Source organism: Lactuca saligna, chromosome 2, assembly GCF_052625555.1.
Source record: "Lactuca saligna cultivar CGN05327 chromosome 2, ASM5262555v1, whole genome shotgun sequence".
NCBI lineage: Eukaryota > Viridiplantae > Streptophyta > Magnoliopsida > Asterales > Asteraceae > Lactuca > Lactuca saligna.
Window position 1 is genome coordinate 122,790,638 of NC_136418.1, and position 19,261 is coordinate 122,809,898.

A 19,261-nucleotide genomic window follows, 5' to 3' on the forward strand; every position below is an offset into this window, starting at 1 on the left:
TTGGGTTTTATGTATTCTAGCATTCCTATGGTGCATATACAAACCTAATGCTTTGGATCTAAGTTTTCTCTAATTATACATGCAATAAAAATTTTCCAAAGCATGAAGCCTAAACTAGCATGCAAGGTAACATTTAAATCATAAAAACATATAGAAGAATACCTTGTGCAGTAGCTTGCTTGTCTTTGACCTTTAGGAGCCTAGCACCTCAAGTGTGATGCCTCAAATGTATTATAACAAACCAAGAACAAGATAATGGTCTTAAGAGAGAGGTTTGGGAGAGCAAAATCGGCTAGCTACAACTAGTGTGCATAGGGGTGCGATTTTAGGTGTTAGGGTCTCCTTATATATATTAGGATTACAACCATGAAAACCCTAATGACTCTTCATATTTCTTAGTCTTTTGGGCTAAACCTTTATGGACTTTCACATAGGTTTAGTCCAACTCTAATCAACATGATTCATGAGCCCAAATAAGAAGCCTTACTGATTTACTTAATCAGTCCCTATAACTTTAAATAGTTTCTTTTGATCACTAAATTAATACCAAATTAATTTTTGATCAATATTAATTAAATAATGTGATTCCTCAGTTAATATATTATACTTATATTATATTAATAAATCACAATAACCTCTTTCTCAAGTATCCATCCTATCAAATTGTTCTAGAGTGTTACAACCCAAATGGATCATGCTATTATCAGGTCTACATACCAGTTATAGTTATGGGCTTAGACACCTAATCCAACAATCACAACCAAGACTAATACGAATCGAAGCGAAAAGTCCAACAGCTGACGATGAGCTTGCCGCGAAACCAGAAGATTTGACAGTTACGTAGAAATCTGGAACTTAGAGAAATCTGATTGGAACTGAATCTTGGCACAAAGTCTTCCCGCTGAGAGGTTCCACTCTCCCCCACTTGAAATATTCTAGAAACCGAGGATTGCATAGTCCTTCGATACTCCAACTAACTCGAACTCTATTACTTCATCTCAACCACTGATATCCACACACATAGGAAAATCTGATTTCACACCACATTCATACATCCCAACTCGCATACAATCAAGGCCAAAGATAGTTAATCCATACATATCAAGAGATCAATTGAAGCTTATGAGTTTTACATATAAACTATACAAATGCTTGTACAATGTTTCTAGAGTAAAGTTGGTTATTTTATGTTTTTCACAAGATGCGATATGACTTTATTTTATATAAATTGACACTCAAATCCCTATATAAAAACATTTTGGTCATGAGAACTGTATAATTTTGATATAAGTCTGAATTACTTATGTGTATTTTTCCAAATTTTGTACTTTTGGATTTGAACAAATGGTATTTATGAATGAGCCCAAATACATTTTTATAACTCAATTATTTTATTCTTTTGATAGAAAAGTGCGTATTTATAAAAGTCGGTCAACCAGATAAATTTTATAAAATAGTTTTTATTATAAAAATACTTTTTATCAAAACATGTTGAGCTCACCAACAATTTTGTTGACGTATTTTGATGCATGTATTCTAAGATTATTTAGTAGGTCGAAAGTGTTCGCTCAGAAGACTCTCCATTATTTTTACTCTATCATTGTAAACGTCGATCTGTTAGGTGTGTGTAGTGATTTATCAATAGTCATTGTCAATATAATTTCTATTTTAGTAATAATAGAAGATTATATTTGTATTGTTCAAGATATGTTCAATAACCGTGATTACTTATTTACGTCGCGCACCTTGGCGTTTCCGCCGGCGGTCGGGGGTGTGACACTTATCAAGCCTAAAAACTTTTGAAAGTAGAGTATGATTTCATGAAAATATAGTATGATGTAACTCACTAAACCTATGGTATGATGTTGTAGATTTTCATGTTTTGCAGGTTCAAGTAGTAGCCGTTGTACGTAGGAGATAGGAGCACAAGGACTTGGACTAGAATTATTTTTTATACTTGATATTTCCTTGTTACTTTAAATTATGGTTAGGATCTATTGTAAACCCGATTATAACTTGGGATTTAAAGTGTTTTTGAGATTTAAAATTACACATTTTTATAGAAAACTCTAATAATCCCTAGAATATTTATTGAGAAAAGTTGGGTCATTACATTGATGGTCAATGGACAGCTCGGTTATGTAGGCTGATCATGGAGACAATTTGTGTTACTTTGATATGGGTTTTGTGGACACATTAGAATGCGATTGTTTTTGGCAACGTGAAGTACAAGAAAGAGTTCATGTTTGATTTAGCTGTCTCTATTTCATTAAATTGGTTTTGTAATAGCAATGACAAAACTAGAAAAAATTGGAATGAGTGGATACAAAATTCCTGATGAACTACCTGTTTCTTCTTGCTAACTTTTTGCAAGCCTTTTAATAGATGTAGACTTAAAAAAATCATACATATATGAAAATGTAACCATAGATAACATCTACATTATTATAATAAGGTAATTGATATATATATATATATATATATATATATATATATATATATATATATATATATATATATATTAGAAATGTCTTAAGTTATGAACAGGAAAGTTCCTAGGCAATTGTCGAAATTGGTCCCTTATATATATATATATATATATATGTTGAATTTTTTCTGTTTTCTGCTTTTCTTTCTGAGAGGTCCTTTTAGGCTATTTTTGAAATTAGTGCAACATACATGTTAGTCCTATCTGCTGTAACACCGTAAATTTCAAAACAATTTTTCTTTTGAAAAATTATAATTCTCAGTACATATTTCGCAAAACATCATTATTAAATCACAAAAACATAGCTCCATGTATACTAAAATGATAACCCAGGATCCTCTTAACTCTTTCTCTGGTGTCTACAATCAAGTCGGTGTCGTCCCACGATCAAATAAGAAAACCTGAAACACATAACACATAACACGGTAAGCACGAAGCTTAGGGAGTTCTCCAAAATACCACATATAACACATATTAGCCACTCGAGGCTATAACTCTGTGGACCCTCTAGTCCTAACTCTGTAAACTCTGGAACATACACAACATAAATCACATAGAAATAATGCAGTGTATCACATCATATAAATAACATACAAAATGCTCCGTCACATAACTCTAATTACCACTCTAGGTAAAGTATAGTGAGAAGACTCACCTCGGATGAAGAACAACTCCTATAATCACTGCTGCTACGTAACGAACTCTAACTTTGTGCCAAACCCACAATAAATCTCAATTAGGAGCTAAGTCCAACCTCTCACTCATTGGGTCTAGAGATAGACCACCTAACAACCCATTAATACCCTAAGCCCTTTGGGCCCATCAAAGCCCAATAATAAATGGGTCCTCACACGGCCCAATTCCCAACCGAATAGGCAAGCCCAAACCAAGGGCCCCAAAGTACAAATATACACTCCACTGGTCCAAGACTCTATACATGAAGCCCAAACTCCAGGCCCAAAACATCACTTAGCCCAAAAGCCCACAGAGGGGTTACGCGGGGCGTACCTCCTTTGGTATGCTCAGCGTACTCAAGCATGCACAATTTTGATCGGGGACCTCAGCCCAGTACGCGGAGCGTACTAGGCTTACGCTGGGCGTACTCTCAGTTTTGCTTAAATCAATATCTAGGTCATAACCCGTTAAGACCTTATCTCATCTCTTGGATCTGGACTTCCTAACATCTCCTACTCCATAAAGTTATCGACTTTAAGCCTTTGCATGGCTGATAAGGTAACAACACATAAAAACTCTTACTTTCTTAACCCAAAATGCTCATAACTTATGCATGGGTAGATTCACACGATCAAGACCTTATTTTTATGGTTCTCCACCACTTAAAACACTTAAAAGGACATGTTAATAAGCTTTGGAGTGCATCAACTCATAAAGGCTCAAGCTTGGGACCAAAAACCCTAAAATTGACCCTAATATGCACAAAACAAAAAGAGAGGGAAAGCTTGGAGCTTTATACGTTCAATCGGTGTTCTTGCTTCAAGAAATCTCAGATCCACAGCCTGCTCTTCAAATTCATTCCCTTCCATGCTCCTTCTTAACTCTTAAGAGTCAACAAGAACATAAACAAGCTCATCATGGCCACCACAAGCTTCAAGAATGAATATTAGGGTTTTAGAGGGTTTACAAACTGAGGAAGGTGGCCAGAAATTAGACCATCTCTTTCTTTTTATAGGGACACTCCACTTATTTAGGGTTTCCTTCTATGCCTAGTACGCCCAGCGTACTCCCCTGGTACGCCCAGCATACTAGGTGGCTCTTGCTTAAGAAACACGCGCATCTGTACGCTAAGCGTACGTATACGTACACCCAACGTACTTCGCTGCCACACTTCTCCACTTTAGGGACTCATCTTGACAACTCTTTAAACTTCCATAGCTTCTTTGATATAACTCTTATTCCAAATATCCTCATACCTACGGAAAGGTGATGATATGCTTTACGATTCCAGAAACTCACCACAACTCGAGACTTCCTCAGGCCAGGCTCGTGGCCCATGAACCCTAATCATGGACCATCCGAATTAGGATGTTACAATTCTCCCCCACTTAAATCAGATTTCGCCCTCGAAATCGCTTCTTTTCAACACTTAGATTGAAACCAAATACAAGAGGCACCAATTAAAAGGACGTCATATCCCACCACTATCTTTCCATGGATTCCTGAGTCCAAACAGGAACTCCCAAATCCAGAACCTAATCGAACCCTCTGCCGCTAAGATACCCCCTTGTTGGCCTTCCCAAAATCGGGAACTCCAGTCGCGTAGCCCGTCGCCAAACCATCCACTCATGTTATCACCATGATAGTCGCCCCTTGAACCTTAAACTCTGATAAGTCACTTATCCTCTGTCTTCACCAGACATAATTCAACTATCGGCTATCGGTCACTCATACCAATGCACCTAAAAAATCTGGATCACGCCCCGAAGAACATAAGGGTTCACATCCCACCAGGGCTCATTCACTGAATTGATATACTAACCCATTCGGATCAGTGAATTCTCAACATTCTGCCCTCAGACATAAGAGAATAATCGCACTTTCTCAGAAGTGTCCTCCGACACCAAAAAAAAAATAACCATAAGCCTCAGCTCCATTTCACATACCCCTTTTAACACTAAGCACCATGTCTGAACTCGACTCCTCCGATGAACCTCCAAGGTCCATTGTGACACACAAGTCATGGAATTCGCTTTACCCCAAGCGAATGTTATACACCCACTGAAGTTTGACTCAGCCCCAACCTATGTCGTTCACTGCTCAAGGTTCCATGCATATCGCGGTACTTCCCATACCCGAGTACTGACCTACATAGGTTTAAGACATCAGATGATAAACGATACCTCTTAATATGGAATCCATCTCTGATTCTAGGATCTCATCTCGTCTATCCAACATGCCACCCAGACTCAACTCAACTCGATAGTTTGGTCTGACCTGAAGTAGGAACCATTCATCCCAAAAACCCACTCAACTCATGACTCGTGACCCGCAACTCACGCGTTCTTCACTTATCCAATTCCTTCGGATTGCGATGCCCACCCTGACTCAGAATACAATGATTCCCGATCATTGAGGAGATCCCGGTCTCGCCCCAGGTCCGACCACCAGGCTCCCCAAAAACTCATAAATTAGGGCTACTCAAGCCTAAGACTCTTCTACATCATGCTCTAAACAAGAGTGCCTCAACATAACAACCTCTCGCTAACTAGTGCGTACTATGGCTCCCCATAGCATCACGACACCCCCTTCTCTCTGACTAGTGAATACTACGGCTCCCTGTAGCATCACATCACCCTCTCTCTGACTAGTGAGTACTACGGCTCCCCGTAGCATCACAACACCCTCTCTCTCACCAGTGAGTACTACGGCTCCCCGTAGCATCACAACACCCTCTATCTGACCAGTGAGTACTACGACTCCCCGTAGCATCACAACAACCTCTCTCTAACTAACTCATTGAACTGCAGCTCTTCGCGGTCTCACTCCACTGACCCTTACCACTTCACAATCTCACTCTCAGATCGATGCCACACTGTGATCATTACTCATGCTCTGTGGACCATCCATAGATAGGTGCACACACCTACCCGAATTATGCACCACGATAACTGACAAAAATTGTCATAACAAAACACCTTCCCTTGCTGCAATCCATTTTCTTAAATAATCCTCTTGCCGTCTCAACTCACGACCCCAAAATTATCCGAAATTCAAGACATTAAATTCGGATACCTCGATACACCACCCTAGAACCTCACGATGTCTCACCTCAGCCACTGATCTTCCTGATATACAAACCGACATTCAGAATATTTCAAATTCTCACCTTGAAATATGGAGGGATCGTCAACGACCCAGAACATGTTGATGGTAATCCGAAACTCCTTCCCGAACTGCATAACAACCCAAACATTTGAACTAGGATTCTTCCATCGCCGAAACAACCCTACAAGCCAACCACCTCGAATTCACCATTTAACCTTAAAGGATTCCTGATTCCCACAAGGTCTTTGACCAACGGTCACTTGTCGTGGAACACTCATCCTTTCTCAAACACGTACCACATGCACTACCTCACTCTGCACCTCTCCTTGATCAACAATAACCCTGGTCTTAGAAATCTGCATCGCAACCTCTCTATCCAAATCTCTAACCATTCTCGGACAGCCCTCTGATCCTCTCAACCAAAAGACCCGTTCCTCCCCCACTTAGGGTTTGAACCATCACCGATTGGTGCACTAACACTCTATCCCTTAGACTGACTCCACCAGCAACATCACACCCAATCTCGCAAGGTGCTACGAAACGCTCGATGATCTCCTTGGCAAAGATCAAAAAACTCCAAATACCCAAATCTCATAGGAAATCCTCTGAACTTACCATCATGACCGCCTCTAGTCATTCAGGATCTCACACTATACCCTCACTGGACCTCCTAACTGTCCAGTGCTAACACTAACTCTTGATCTAGAAATAATGAACCATCGTATTACTCATCCTTGACTCCTTGCCCAAAGCTCCAGCATGTCCCATATCATAAGAGTAGAAACCACATTTCCACTCCCTATACCTCTCAAGAACAATAAGAGTCACTGCCCTGATATACTCCTCTTGACGCCCAACACTACAGCTAACACATGCCCTATAAGAGTCAATTAGGGTGTATCCTGGTCCTTGACCATTTCAGTCCCCACCGTCAACCTGCTCCAGCTATATCATTCCCTCGCGGCAGACCTACTTCCAGATACTTTGATTGAAAAAAAAATCACCATTAGTGCGATCCCACAGGGCTCACCCTAACTCAGAAACCAAAATCTCAACACCCCTTACATCTCCCATAAGAAACAGAAATAGCACCGCTCGGGTCACGGAAAGTGACATATCTACTATCGGTCGGTCCCCCAGCTCAGACCGTACCCCTCCATAACGCACCGGACCTACTCATCTCTGAGTCTTGCATATTATCAATAACCCCTCGTAGCTAACTCGGTTTCCCTATCAAGGGATGCTCCACTGAAACTCGTTCACCCTGGCCTTCTGGGCCCATACTCCTTCACATCTGACCTTTGTCTAGATAATCACTGCGGAATAACCGACAAAACCAGAAGCACTAACTGCTACGTTTCATGGTACTCGAACCTTGTCCTATCTTCTCAACCCGCCTCAAATCATGGTACTCGAACCATGACATCACCTCTCGATCTGCCACCAATTATGGTACTCGAACCATGACATCACCCCTCGATCTTCTACCAATCATGGTACTCAAACCATGACATCACCTCTCGATCTGCCACCAATCATGGTACTCGAACCATGACATCACCCCTCGATCTGCTACCAATCATGGTACTCGAACCATGACATCACCCCTCGATTTCCTACCAATCATGGTACTCGAACCATGACATCACCCCTCGATTTGCTACCAATCATGGTACTCGAACCATGACATCACCTCTCGATCCGCTACCAATCATGGTACTCGAACCATGATATCACCCCTCGATCTGCTACCAATCATGGTACTCCAACCATGACATCACCTCTCGATCTGCTACCAATCATGGTACTCGAACCATGACATCACCTCTCGATATGCTACTTAGAACCCCTGGAATACTCCCTGCATCGAGTGTGGGTCCTCTGCTTTTAGTAGTATGGGCCCAAACTCTCTGCACGAACCATCCCAGATTCCCTAAGTAGCTGCTCACCCTCCTCTTCACCAATCTCAATACGCGTGCTCGCTACCCAGCAAAATGCTCTACCCTGTCAGCGTACTCACCTGACTAAGGCCACTTCCTAGGCTCTTCCTAGGTTCTCACATTTCTCCGCCATCAGCTGCTGAGAAACTCCTTATGATGCCAATCATCTACCTTCTGAATATCGTCACATTCACTTGGTAGCTAACTCCCATCATCGGGAGTTCCACAAAGCATGAAGCAAGCAACATTCGGGCGTTGAATAACCACATATAACCCGCTCTAGGTGATAACTCCACTAGCTCTACTCATACTCACAAGATATCACCGAACTCTGCAACTCTACCTATCACGGTCTCTAGCTACTCTCTTGGTAGGTTACACCAATGCTCATCTAGGTATCTCTCCTAGATTACTCCTCTGCTCGAATCCCTCTCTACAAGGATTCCTGCTGGATACTCTTACTCAACACATACTCGAAAGTGCATCACAGATAACAACAACTCCTAGGCTAAGCCATGACAAATCAGGCCACTCTAGTCCTAATATATGAAATACCTAGCCTATCTCTAGCATGCATAAATATCATAACATATTTCATAACACAAAGGTAATGGTATTTTGGGAAATCACCGTTCGGGCTCTGGCTGATTGTATACACTGCTCCTTCCCGCTTTCTCTTAGAAACTCTTGCTCGTTTAAAAAAAATCATTTATTTTGATGATTTTCCTCATTTCCTCAGTTTGAGTCCAGACATACCCGAAGGTACATCCGAATCCCTCAAACCAAGGCTTTGATACCAACTTGTAACACCGAAATTTCAACATAATTTTTCTTTTGAAAAATTATAATTCTCAGTACATATTTCACAAAACATCATTATTAAATCACAAAAACATAGCTCCATGTTTAATAAAATGATAATCCAGGATCCTCTTAACTCTTTCTCTGGTGTGTACAATCAAGTCGGTGCCGTCCCGCGATCAAATAAGAAAACCTGAAACACATAACATATAACACGGTAAGCACGAAGCTTAGTGAGTTCCCCAACATACCACATATAACACATATTAGCAACTCGAGGCTATAACTCTATGGACCCTCTGTTCCTCACTCTGTGGACCCTCTGGTCCTAACTCTGTGAACCTTCCGGTTCTAACTTTGTAAACTCTGGAACATACACAACATAAATCACATAGAAATAATGCAGTGTATCACATCATATAAATAACATACAAAATGCTCTGTCACATAACTCTAATTACCACTCTAGGTAAAGTATAGTGAAAAGACTCACCTCAGATGAAAAACAACTCCTATAATCACTATTGCTATGTACCGAACTCTAACTCTGTGCCAAACCCACAATAAATCTCAATTAGGAGCTAAGTCCAACCTCTCACTCATTGGGTCTAAAGATAGACCACCTAACAGCCCATTAATACCCTAAGCCCTTTGAGCCCATCAAAGCCTAACAATAAATGGGTCCTCACATGGCCTAATTCCCAACCGAATAGGCAAGCCCAAACCAAGGGCCCCAAAGTACAAATATACACTCCGTTGGTCCAAGACTTTATGCATGAAGCCCAAACTCCAGGCCCAACACTCAAGGCCCAAAACATCACTTAGCCCAAAAGCCCACAGAAGGTTTACGTGGGGCGTACCTCCTTTGGTACACTCAGCGTTCTCAAGCATGCACAATTCTGATCGGGGACCTCAGCCCAGTACGCGGGGCGTACTAGGATTGTAACGCCCGGGTTTCTGGGCTAAGCATTTTTTTGTCAATATAATAGTGTAGGTCAACTCTTGTAACTCTTTTTGAAGTAATAAAGATGAAATATTGAGTATTATGTGATTTTATGTGTGTTTATGTGTTTATTATTTAATTATAAATGTATAATTAATAAAGAATAAAAATGAGCGTCAAAATTAAAGTGTGAGATAATCCTGATATCTCTACATAAAGTTGTAGAATATGTCTCAAGGTTTCCGTACATATAAAGAATGCCGAAATCCGAGCTATAACGAAGAAGTTATGGCCCGCCGAAGTTTTACGGCAAAACCGGCACGGCACCAGGAAACGTAAATAGTGAATTTACGATAGAAGAATATTTAGCCTTAGCAATCTAAACAAAAGTCGTATAATATGTTAAACTAAGAACATCGATAAAAAGAACGCCCAAATCTGACTTCGTATGAAGAAGTTATGATTTTTCTAAGATTCGGCCTAGCAGTGCACGGCCCGAAACTCGAATTTTAGTTCGAGCGGTTTTTGGCTTACGTGACCTAAATGAGAGTTGAAGATCTCATTAATAGGAACTCAACGGTAAAAAGACAGACGAAAACGGAGTCCGTATGAAGGAGTTATGAACTATTCGCGGTCATTTAACAATCTAAACGCCTCCTACTGTTAACTTTGAGATCGGTCAAGAATTAGCTGACGGAGTCTAAACGAAAGTTGTAGATCTTTATTTTACCTACGCGTGGATATAAAGAACGTCAAAAACGGAGCTCGTATGCGAAAGTTCTGATTTTTCTAAGTTTGAAGGCTGATACGCGATAGGGGGTGACGTGGCACCACCAGAATTGGACACGTGGCACCACCAGAAGGCCACCACATGGACCAACTCGGCGACTCGTGACTCAGACTCGACGAGTCCATCAGATTTCTCCCCTATAAATAGAGGTGCTGGGTTCCCTCATTTCCTCACCCCTCACCCCTCTTATTTCTCTCTCTAAACTCTCTCTCTCTAAGCTCCCTAACCCCCCTAAAAGCCTAGGTAAACCCCCTAGCACCCGAAGGAAGCCCCGAGGCTCCCGAAGTCCCGAGAAAAGAGCCTTTTGGCTCGGGAACGCTGCTCCAGCGAAGCCCAGTTTTCGAGAAAAACCTGCTGTAAGTGAGTTGTACCTATCCTATCTTTAGTTTAGCTTATGTTTTAATATAGGAATGTTATTAGGTCCTTAAAATAATTATTTGGGCTATTATTATGAGTTATATTGAGTGTTATTAACGCTTATATAATAATAATAATAATAATAATAGTCAAATAATTAATTTGTCGCGGTTATCATTAGACTAAACCCTAGTGGTATCGATACTAGGTTTTATCGAAGGAATATCATTTTGAGAGTATCGAAGCGCTGTCCGAGTGCTGAGTCACCACCTAATCAGGTGAGTGCATGGTCCCTTTCAACTTACACATAGATATGAAGTATTTTATATAAATTACGTGCTATGTGTGCATATTATCTGAATACTTGCTATCTATACTAGATGAACGTTGTTATACATGTTTTCAATGATTTAAACTGTATATGTATTTTATATCTACGAAAATGTTGGGGTAAAACATGGGTAGATGTAATAGGTGATATGTGATAAAATGATGAGAGGCCTCGATGTTGTTGTTGTTGATCCAGTCATCTAGCGGAGTATAGATGACGACCACGGACTCTTCTAGACAGTCCAGTGGAACATTAGCAGGCTCGCAACCTGTAGGTGTTGTGAACGATGTGTTCACCGGTGTACTCCATCCCCCACATGGTTGCCTATTAGGACATTAATTGCTGAGGAATCCCCTTAGCAGTAGTGTCCGTCCCGATGATGATCCTTAGGCTAGGTCCCTTATGATAGGTGTTTAGGGACGTAAAGTGAGGATAACGGGAACGGGTAATCGGGTTATTGTTGATTGATGAAATTAATAAACTTATTTATCGTGGGTTGAAAACCCTATGTGCTCACCAGGTTCCCAAGCCTGACCCACTCAATTTTATGTATTACAGGTAGTGGCGCATGAGCATAGGTGTGATGTTTTGGACGAGGGATTACGGATATAGGCCTGTAGATATGAAATAATGTAGTAAGGCTTATATTGTACTGTTTATACTTTTGATCTGTACGAACATGACATCCCGAGTCTTTTAATGAAATACATTTCTATGGAAATGCTTTTGATAAATCTTTATCATATTATTGTTTTGGGACAAATTCCGCAACCCTTTTATTAAAAGATAACTCTGATTTTGAAATAAAGTATAAACAAAACCGGTCTTTTCTGGCCGTGATTTTGGGGATGTCACAGTTGGTATCAGAGCATTAGTTTAAGCGAACTAGGAATTTGTAGGATTTCTAGACTTAAACTTAGAATGCTAAGCGATGATTGTGAGGTGTGAGCACTAGCTTATTTTAGGAATTGTGCCTAAAATCCTTTTATGTGCTAAATGCTTTATGCATGATATGCTGTTATTTTGTTCAGATCTATGGTCCGTTGCCGACCGGATCTGGAAACCTTATGTGTTTAGGATTCTAAACGTACGACTACGATATTAGAACTAGCATGTAAACATTTCGGAGTGATAAGGACGATTTAAAACGTCTCTCCTAAATAAAGATCTAAATTCACCTTATTCGGTGTATAGATCAAGATGGCAAGGACCCGTAGCGGAAACGTGAACGCGAATGGAGGTAGGAACCAACCCCCAGTGGTTCAGCGAATACCTATTGTTGAAGAAGTTGCACCTGAGGCAGTTACCATGGCTGGAGTTCAAGCCATGATTCAGGCTATGCTAGCTGAACAAAGGGAAGAAATGAGACGGATGCTCCGCGAGAATAGGGACGAACCTACCATACATGTTGAACCGACGGAGCCAGTTCCCGAGCCATCTGAGGAAGGGAACTATAGCCGTCAAGTGAGTCAAATAGGGACTCAAGGCGAGCAAAGGGATGGCCCAGAAGGGAGAAACAACAAGGATGGACGGATGTACAAAAATTTCTTGGGTGCGAAACCACCAAGTCTCTCAGGAAGCCCAAAGCCTGTTGAGATTATGGACTGGATCTCCGAGATGGAAATGGTGTTTGAGAGCTGCGACTGCAGCGAGAAGCAGAAGACTGTCTTCGCTGTGAGACAATTGAAAACTGGAGTCTTGAGCTGGTGGAAGCTATTGGCAGATACGATGCCACGAGGAGAAGCCCTGAAAATGTCATGGGATGAGTTCTTGGAACAACTGAAGGCGCAGTACTGTTCAGAGATAGACCTGATTGATCTGAATAATGAGTTCCAAAATTTGAAGAAGGGGAGAATGAGCATCGATGACTATGCTGCTGCATTTACGGAAAAGATGAAGTTGTTTCCATACCTAGTGCCAACCGAACTTTCTAAAATTGAGAAATTCGCAAACGGACTGCCGGTTGACTTTGGCCCAACAATCAAGATGGCAACCACTCTGAAATCAGCTGTTCGAGCAGCTAAGAATGTGGAGACCCAACAAAAGGAAAGAGGTCTGGAAAGGGCTGAGGTCGGTGAGAAACGGAAGTTCGAGGGATCCTCGAAGTCCAACAAGAAGAGTAGATTCTCGAAATCTGGTTCGAGAGGAGGAGGATCAGAAGCAAAGTGGTGTAACAAGTGCAAGAAGAAGCACTTTGGGAAGTGTGATGGAGGGGTCACTTGTTACAAATGCGGAAAGCCTGGGCACTATGCCAATGAATGCACCCTTAACCAGAAGGCTTGTTATGGGTGTAATGAAGAAGGGTACATTTTAAAGGACTGCCCGAAGAAGAAGGAGGCAGGAAGACCCAACATACCACCAAAGCCGAAGGCGAGAGCCTTCCAGATGACGCTCGAGGCTGCAAAGGAGGCAGCAGACGTCGCTTCAGGTACCTTTCTTGTAAATGGTTTGCCTGCAAATATACTGTTTGATTCCGGAGCCAACTACTCCTTTGTGTCGCATAAATTTAGTGCGAAATTAGCATTACCAGTAGAAAAACTTGATAACGCCCTAATTGTAGAAGATGCCAGTGGCAAATTCGTACCTGTTAGTAATCGTATTAGGAACATCATCATTGACCTAAAAGGAAACGAATTCCATGAGGAACTGTTACCCATAGAGTTAAACGGTTTCGACATCGTTTTGGGTATGGATTGGCTTAGCGCCAACGATGCCGAGATATTATGCCGAAAGAAGATAGTTAGGATAAACCCACCCGGAAAGGAATCATTTATGGTGTACGGGGACAAACGTAGAGTGAGTTCTGGAATCATCTCCCTGATGAAAGCCAGGAAATGTTTGTCCAAAGGATGTGCATCATACTTGGCATTCGTAATCGATGCTAAGAAGGAAAAGAAAGAGGTGCAGAATATACCGGTTATGTGTGATTATCCGGAAGTCTTTCCCGAAGATCTTCCCGGATTACCACCTGATAGGCAAGTGGAGTTTCATATAGACTTATTACTAGGAACAACACCAATAGCAAAGGCACCTTACCGATTAGCACCGACGGAGATGAAGGAGCTTATGACGCAACTTCAAGAGTTGTTGGACAGCGGTTTCATTCGACCTAGTTCATCACCCTGGGGAGCTCCGGTGTTATTCGTGAAGAAGAAGGATGGAAGCATGAGGATGTGCATAGACTACCGAGAGCTGAATACGGCAACGGTGAAGAACAAGTATCCATTGCCAAGGATTGATGACCTATTCGATCAGCTGCAAGGTTCGAGCTACTTCTCAAAGATCGATCATAGGTCAGGATATCATCAGCTGAAGGTGAGAGAGCAGGATATTGAGAAGACTGCATTCAGAACAAGATATGGACACTACGAGTTCTTGGTTATGTCATTCGGACTAACCAATGCTCCCGCAACATTCATGGATTTGATGAATAGGGTTTGTAAACCATTCCTCGATAAATCTGTGATAGTGTTCATCGACGACATTCTCATCTACTCGAAAAGCCAGGAGGAGCATGGCAAGCATCTACGAGAAGTGTTGGAGGTGTTAAAGAAGGAGAAGCTTTTTGCAAAGTTCTCCAAATGCGACTTTTGGATACGGGAAGTCCAGTTCTTGGGTCATGTGGTTAACCAGGAGGGAATAATGGTTGATCCAGCAAAAATCGAAGCGGTAATGAAGTGGGAACGCTCAAAGAGTCCCACGGAGATTCGAAGCTTTCTAGGATTAGCCGGATATTATCGACGGTTTATCCAAGGTTTTTCTTCGATAGCTGCTCCATTAACAGCTTTGACTCATAAAGGAGCTACGTATACGTGGGATGAGAAGCACGATGAGGCGTTCGAGAAGCTAAAGAAGAAGTTATGTGAAGCACCAATACTTTCTCTACCCGATGGAGTCGAAGATTTCGCGGTTTACAGTGATGCATCTGGAGTCGGGTTGGGTTGCGTTCTGACCCAAAGAGAAAAGGTGATAGCATATGCATCTCGACAATTGAAAGAGCACGAAAAGAACTACCCCACTCATGATCTGGAGTTGGCAGCGGTAGTATTTGCCTTAAAGATATGGATGCATTACCTCTACGACACGAAGTGCAAGCTCTTCACTGATCATAAGAGTCTCCAGTATCTCTTTAATCAGAAGGAGTTGAACATGAGGCAACGACGCTGGCTAGAACTTCTCAACGACTACGACTGTGAGATACTTTATCACCCAGGTAAAGCAAATATTGTTGCTGATGCTCTCAGTCGGAAAGTCAATCTTGAAAGGAAAAGGCCAAGAGCGTTAAGGATTGAAGTCGTCTAGACGATTGTGGAAAGTATCAGGAAAGCTCAAGAAGAAGCTTTAGGGAAGAATGACCGAAAGGAAGAACGTTTGGGCAAAACGTTAGTATTCGGAACAAACAGTCGAGGACTGAAGGTATTCCAAGATCGAATCTGGGTACCTAAGACGGGAGGAATAAGAGATCTTCTAATGGAAGAAGCACACAAGACCATGTACTCAATTCATCCCGGTAGCACTAAAATGTATAGGGACCTAAAAACCTACTACTGGTGGCCGACGATGAAGCTCGATGTTGCGAAGTATGTGGCCGAGTGCGTAACATGTGCGAGGGTTAAGGCACAACATCAAAAACTGTATTAGAGTTTAGAACCCTTACCTGTACCCATGGGTAAATGGGAAGACATCACCATGGATTTTGTGACTAAACTGCCCAGAACGAAGAATGGTCACGAAATGATTTGGGTAGTCGTGGATTGTTTCACCAAGAGTGCACACTTCATAGCAGCCAACGAGAAGTGGTATATGGATAAGCTCGCAAATGCTTACGTGAAGGAAATTGTAAGACTTCATGGTGTCCCTCTTATGATTGTGTCAGATCGTGATAGTCGTTTCATGTCGAGGTTTTGGAGGAGTCTGCAAGAGGAATTGGGTACGAAATTATGTTTGAGTACTGCTTACCATCCACAAACCGATGGTCAGAGCGAAAGAACGATTTAGACGTTGGAAGATATGTTGAGAGCATGTACCCTCGAATTCCAAGGGAATTGGGAAAAGCACTTACCTCTAGTAGAACTTTCCTACAATAATAGTTTTCACTCGAGCATCAAGATGGCACCTTACCAAGCCTTGTATGGACAAAAGTTTCGTACGCCGTCTTGTTGGATTGAAGCCGGAGAGAAGCAGTTTATGGGCCCCGAGATAGTCCATGAGACTGCTGAGAAATTGAAGGTGATTAGGGAAAGAATGTTAGCAGCTCAGGATCGTCAGAAGAGCTATGCTGACAAGAAAAGACGACCGATAACCTTCGAAGTTGGGGATTCCGTTTTGCTTAAAGTCTCACCGTGGAAGGGACTTATACGATTTGGGAAACGAGGAAAGTTGAGTCCAAGGTTTATTGGACCGTTCAAAGTTCTTCAGAAGATTGGGAACCAAGCTTATAAGCTGGAATTGCCCGAAGAACTCAATGGTATTCATAACACCTTCCATGTGTGTTATTTGAGGAAATTCATGGGAGATGTTCCCGACATAATTCCAATTTCAGAGTTAAGGATGGATGAGAATAAAAGGTTGATCGAAGAGCCTGAGGCAATTGTTGACCGTAAGACTAAGAAGTTACGACGCAATATGGTCGACTTAGTGCTAGTCCGATGGAAACATTCGAATGGGCCGAATCTCACTTGGGAAACAGAGGATGACATGATGAGTCGCTATCCACATCTGTTTGCTGATGCATGATTCCGGGACGGTATCATCCTAAGGGGGAGAGAATTGTAACGCCCGGGTTTCCGAGCTAAGCATTTTTTTGTCAATATAATAGTCTAGGTCAACTCTTGTAACTCTTTTTGAAATAATAAAGATGAAATATTGAGTATTATGTGATTTTATGTGTGTTTATGTGTTTAATATTTAATTATAAATGTATAATTAATAAAGAATAAAAATGAGCGTCAAAATTAAAGTGTGAGATAATCCCGATATCTCTACATAAAGTTTTAGAATATGTCTCAAGGTTTCCGTACATATAAAGAATGCCGAAATCCGAGCTATAACGAAGAAGTTATGGCCCGCCGAAGTTTTACGGCAAAACTAGCACGGCACCGGGAGACGTAAATAGTGAATTTACGATAGAAGACTTTTTAGCCTTAGCAATCTAAACAAAAGTCGTATAATATGTTAAACTAAGAACATCGATAAAAAGAACGCCCAAATCTGACTTCGTATGAAGAAGTTATGATTTTTCTAAGATTCGGCTTAGCAGTGCACGACCCGAAACTCAAATTTTAGTTCGAGCGGTTTTTGGCTTACGTGACCTAAATGAGAGTTGAAGATCTCATTAATAGGAACTCAACGGTAAAAAGACAGACGAAAACGGAGTCCGTATGAAGGAGTTATGAACTATTCGCGGTCATTTAACAGTCTAAACACCTCCTACTGTTAAATTTGAGATCGATCGAGAATTAGCTGACGGAGTCTAAACGAAAGTTATAGATCTTGATTTTACCTACGCGTGGATATAAAGAACGTCGAAAACGGAGCTCGTATGCAAAAGTTATGATTTTTCTAAGTTTGAAGGCTGATACGCGATAGGGGGTGACGTGGCACCACCAGAATTGGACACGTGACACCACCAAAAGGCCACCACATGGACCAACTCGGAGAATCATGACTCAGACTTGACAAGTCCATCAGATTTCTCCCCTATAAATAGAGGTGATGGGTTCCCTCATTTCCTCACCCCTCACCCCTCTTCTTTCTCTCTCTAAACTCTCTCTCTAAGCTCCCTAACCCCCCTAAAAGCCTAGGTAAACCCCCTAGCACCCGAAGGAAGCCCCGAGGCTCCCGAAGTCCCGAGAAAAGAGCCTTTTGGCTCGGGAACGCTGCTCCAGCGAAGCCCGGATTTCGAGAAAAACCCGCTGTAAGTAAGTTGTACCTATCCTATCTTTAGTTTAGCTTATGTTTTAATATAGGAATGTTATTAGGTCCTTAAAATAATTATTTGGGCTATTATTATGAGTTATATTGAGTGTTATTAACGCTTATATAATAATAATAATAATAGTCAAATAATTAATTTGTCGCGGTTATCATTAGACTAAACCCTAGTGGTATCGATACTAGGTTTTATCGAAGGAATATCATTTTGAGAGTATCGAAGCGCTGTCCGAGTGCTGAGTCACCACCTAATCAGGTGAGTGCATGGTCCCTTTCAACTTACACATAGATATGAAGTATTTTATATAAATTACGTGCTATGTGTGCATATTATCTGAATACTTGCTATCTATACTAGATGAACGTTGTTATACATGTTTTCAATGATTTAAACTGTATATGTATTTTATATCTACGAAAATGTTGGGGTAAAACATGGGTAGATGTAATAGGTGATGTGTGATAAAATGATGAGAGGACTCGATGTTGTTGTTGTTGATCCAGTCATCTAGCGGAGTATAGATGACGACCACGGACTCTTCTAGACAGTCCAGTGGAACATTAGCAGGCTCGCAACCTGTAGGTGTTGTGAACGATGTGTTCACCGGTGTACTCCATCCCCCACATGGTTGCCTATTAGGACATTAATTGCTGAGGAATCCCCTTAGCAGTAGTGTCCGTCCCGATGATGATCCTTAGGCTAGGTCCCTTATGATAGGTGTTTAGGGATGTAAAGTGAGGATAACGGGAACAGGTAATCGGGTTATTGTTGATTGATGAAATTAATAAACTTATTTATCGTGGGTTGAAAACCCTATGCGCTCACCAGGCTCCCAAGCCTGACCCACTCAGTTTTATGTATTACACATAGTGGCGCATGAGCATAGGTGTGATG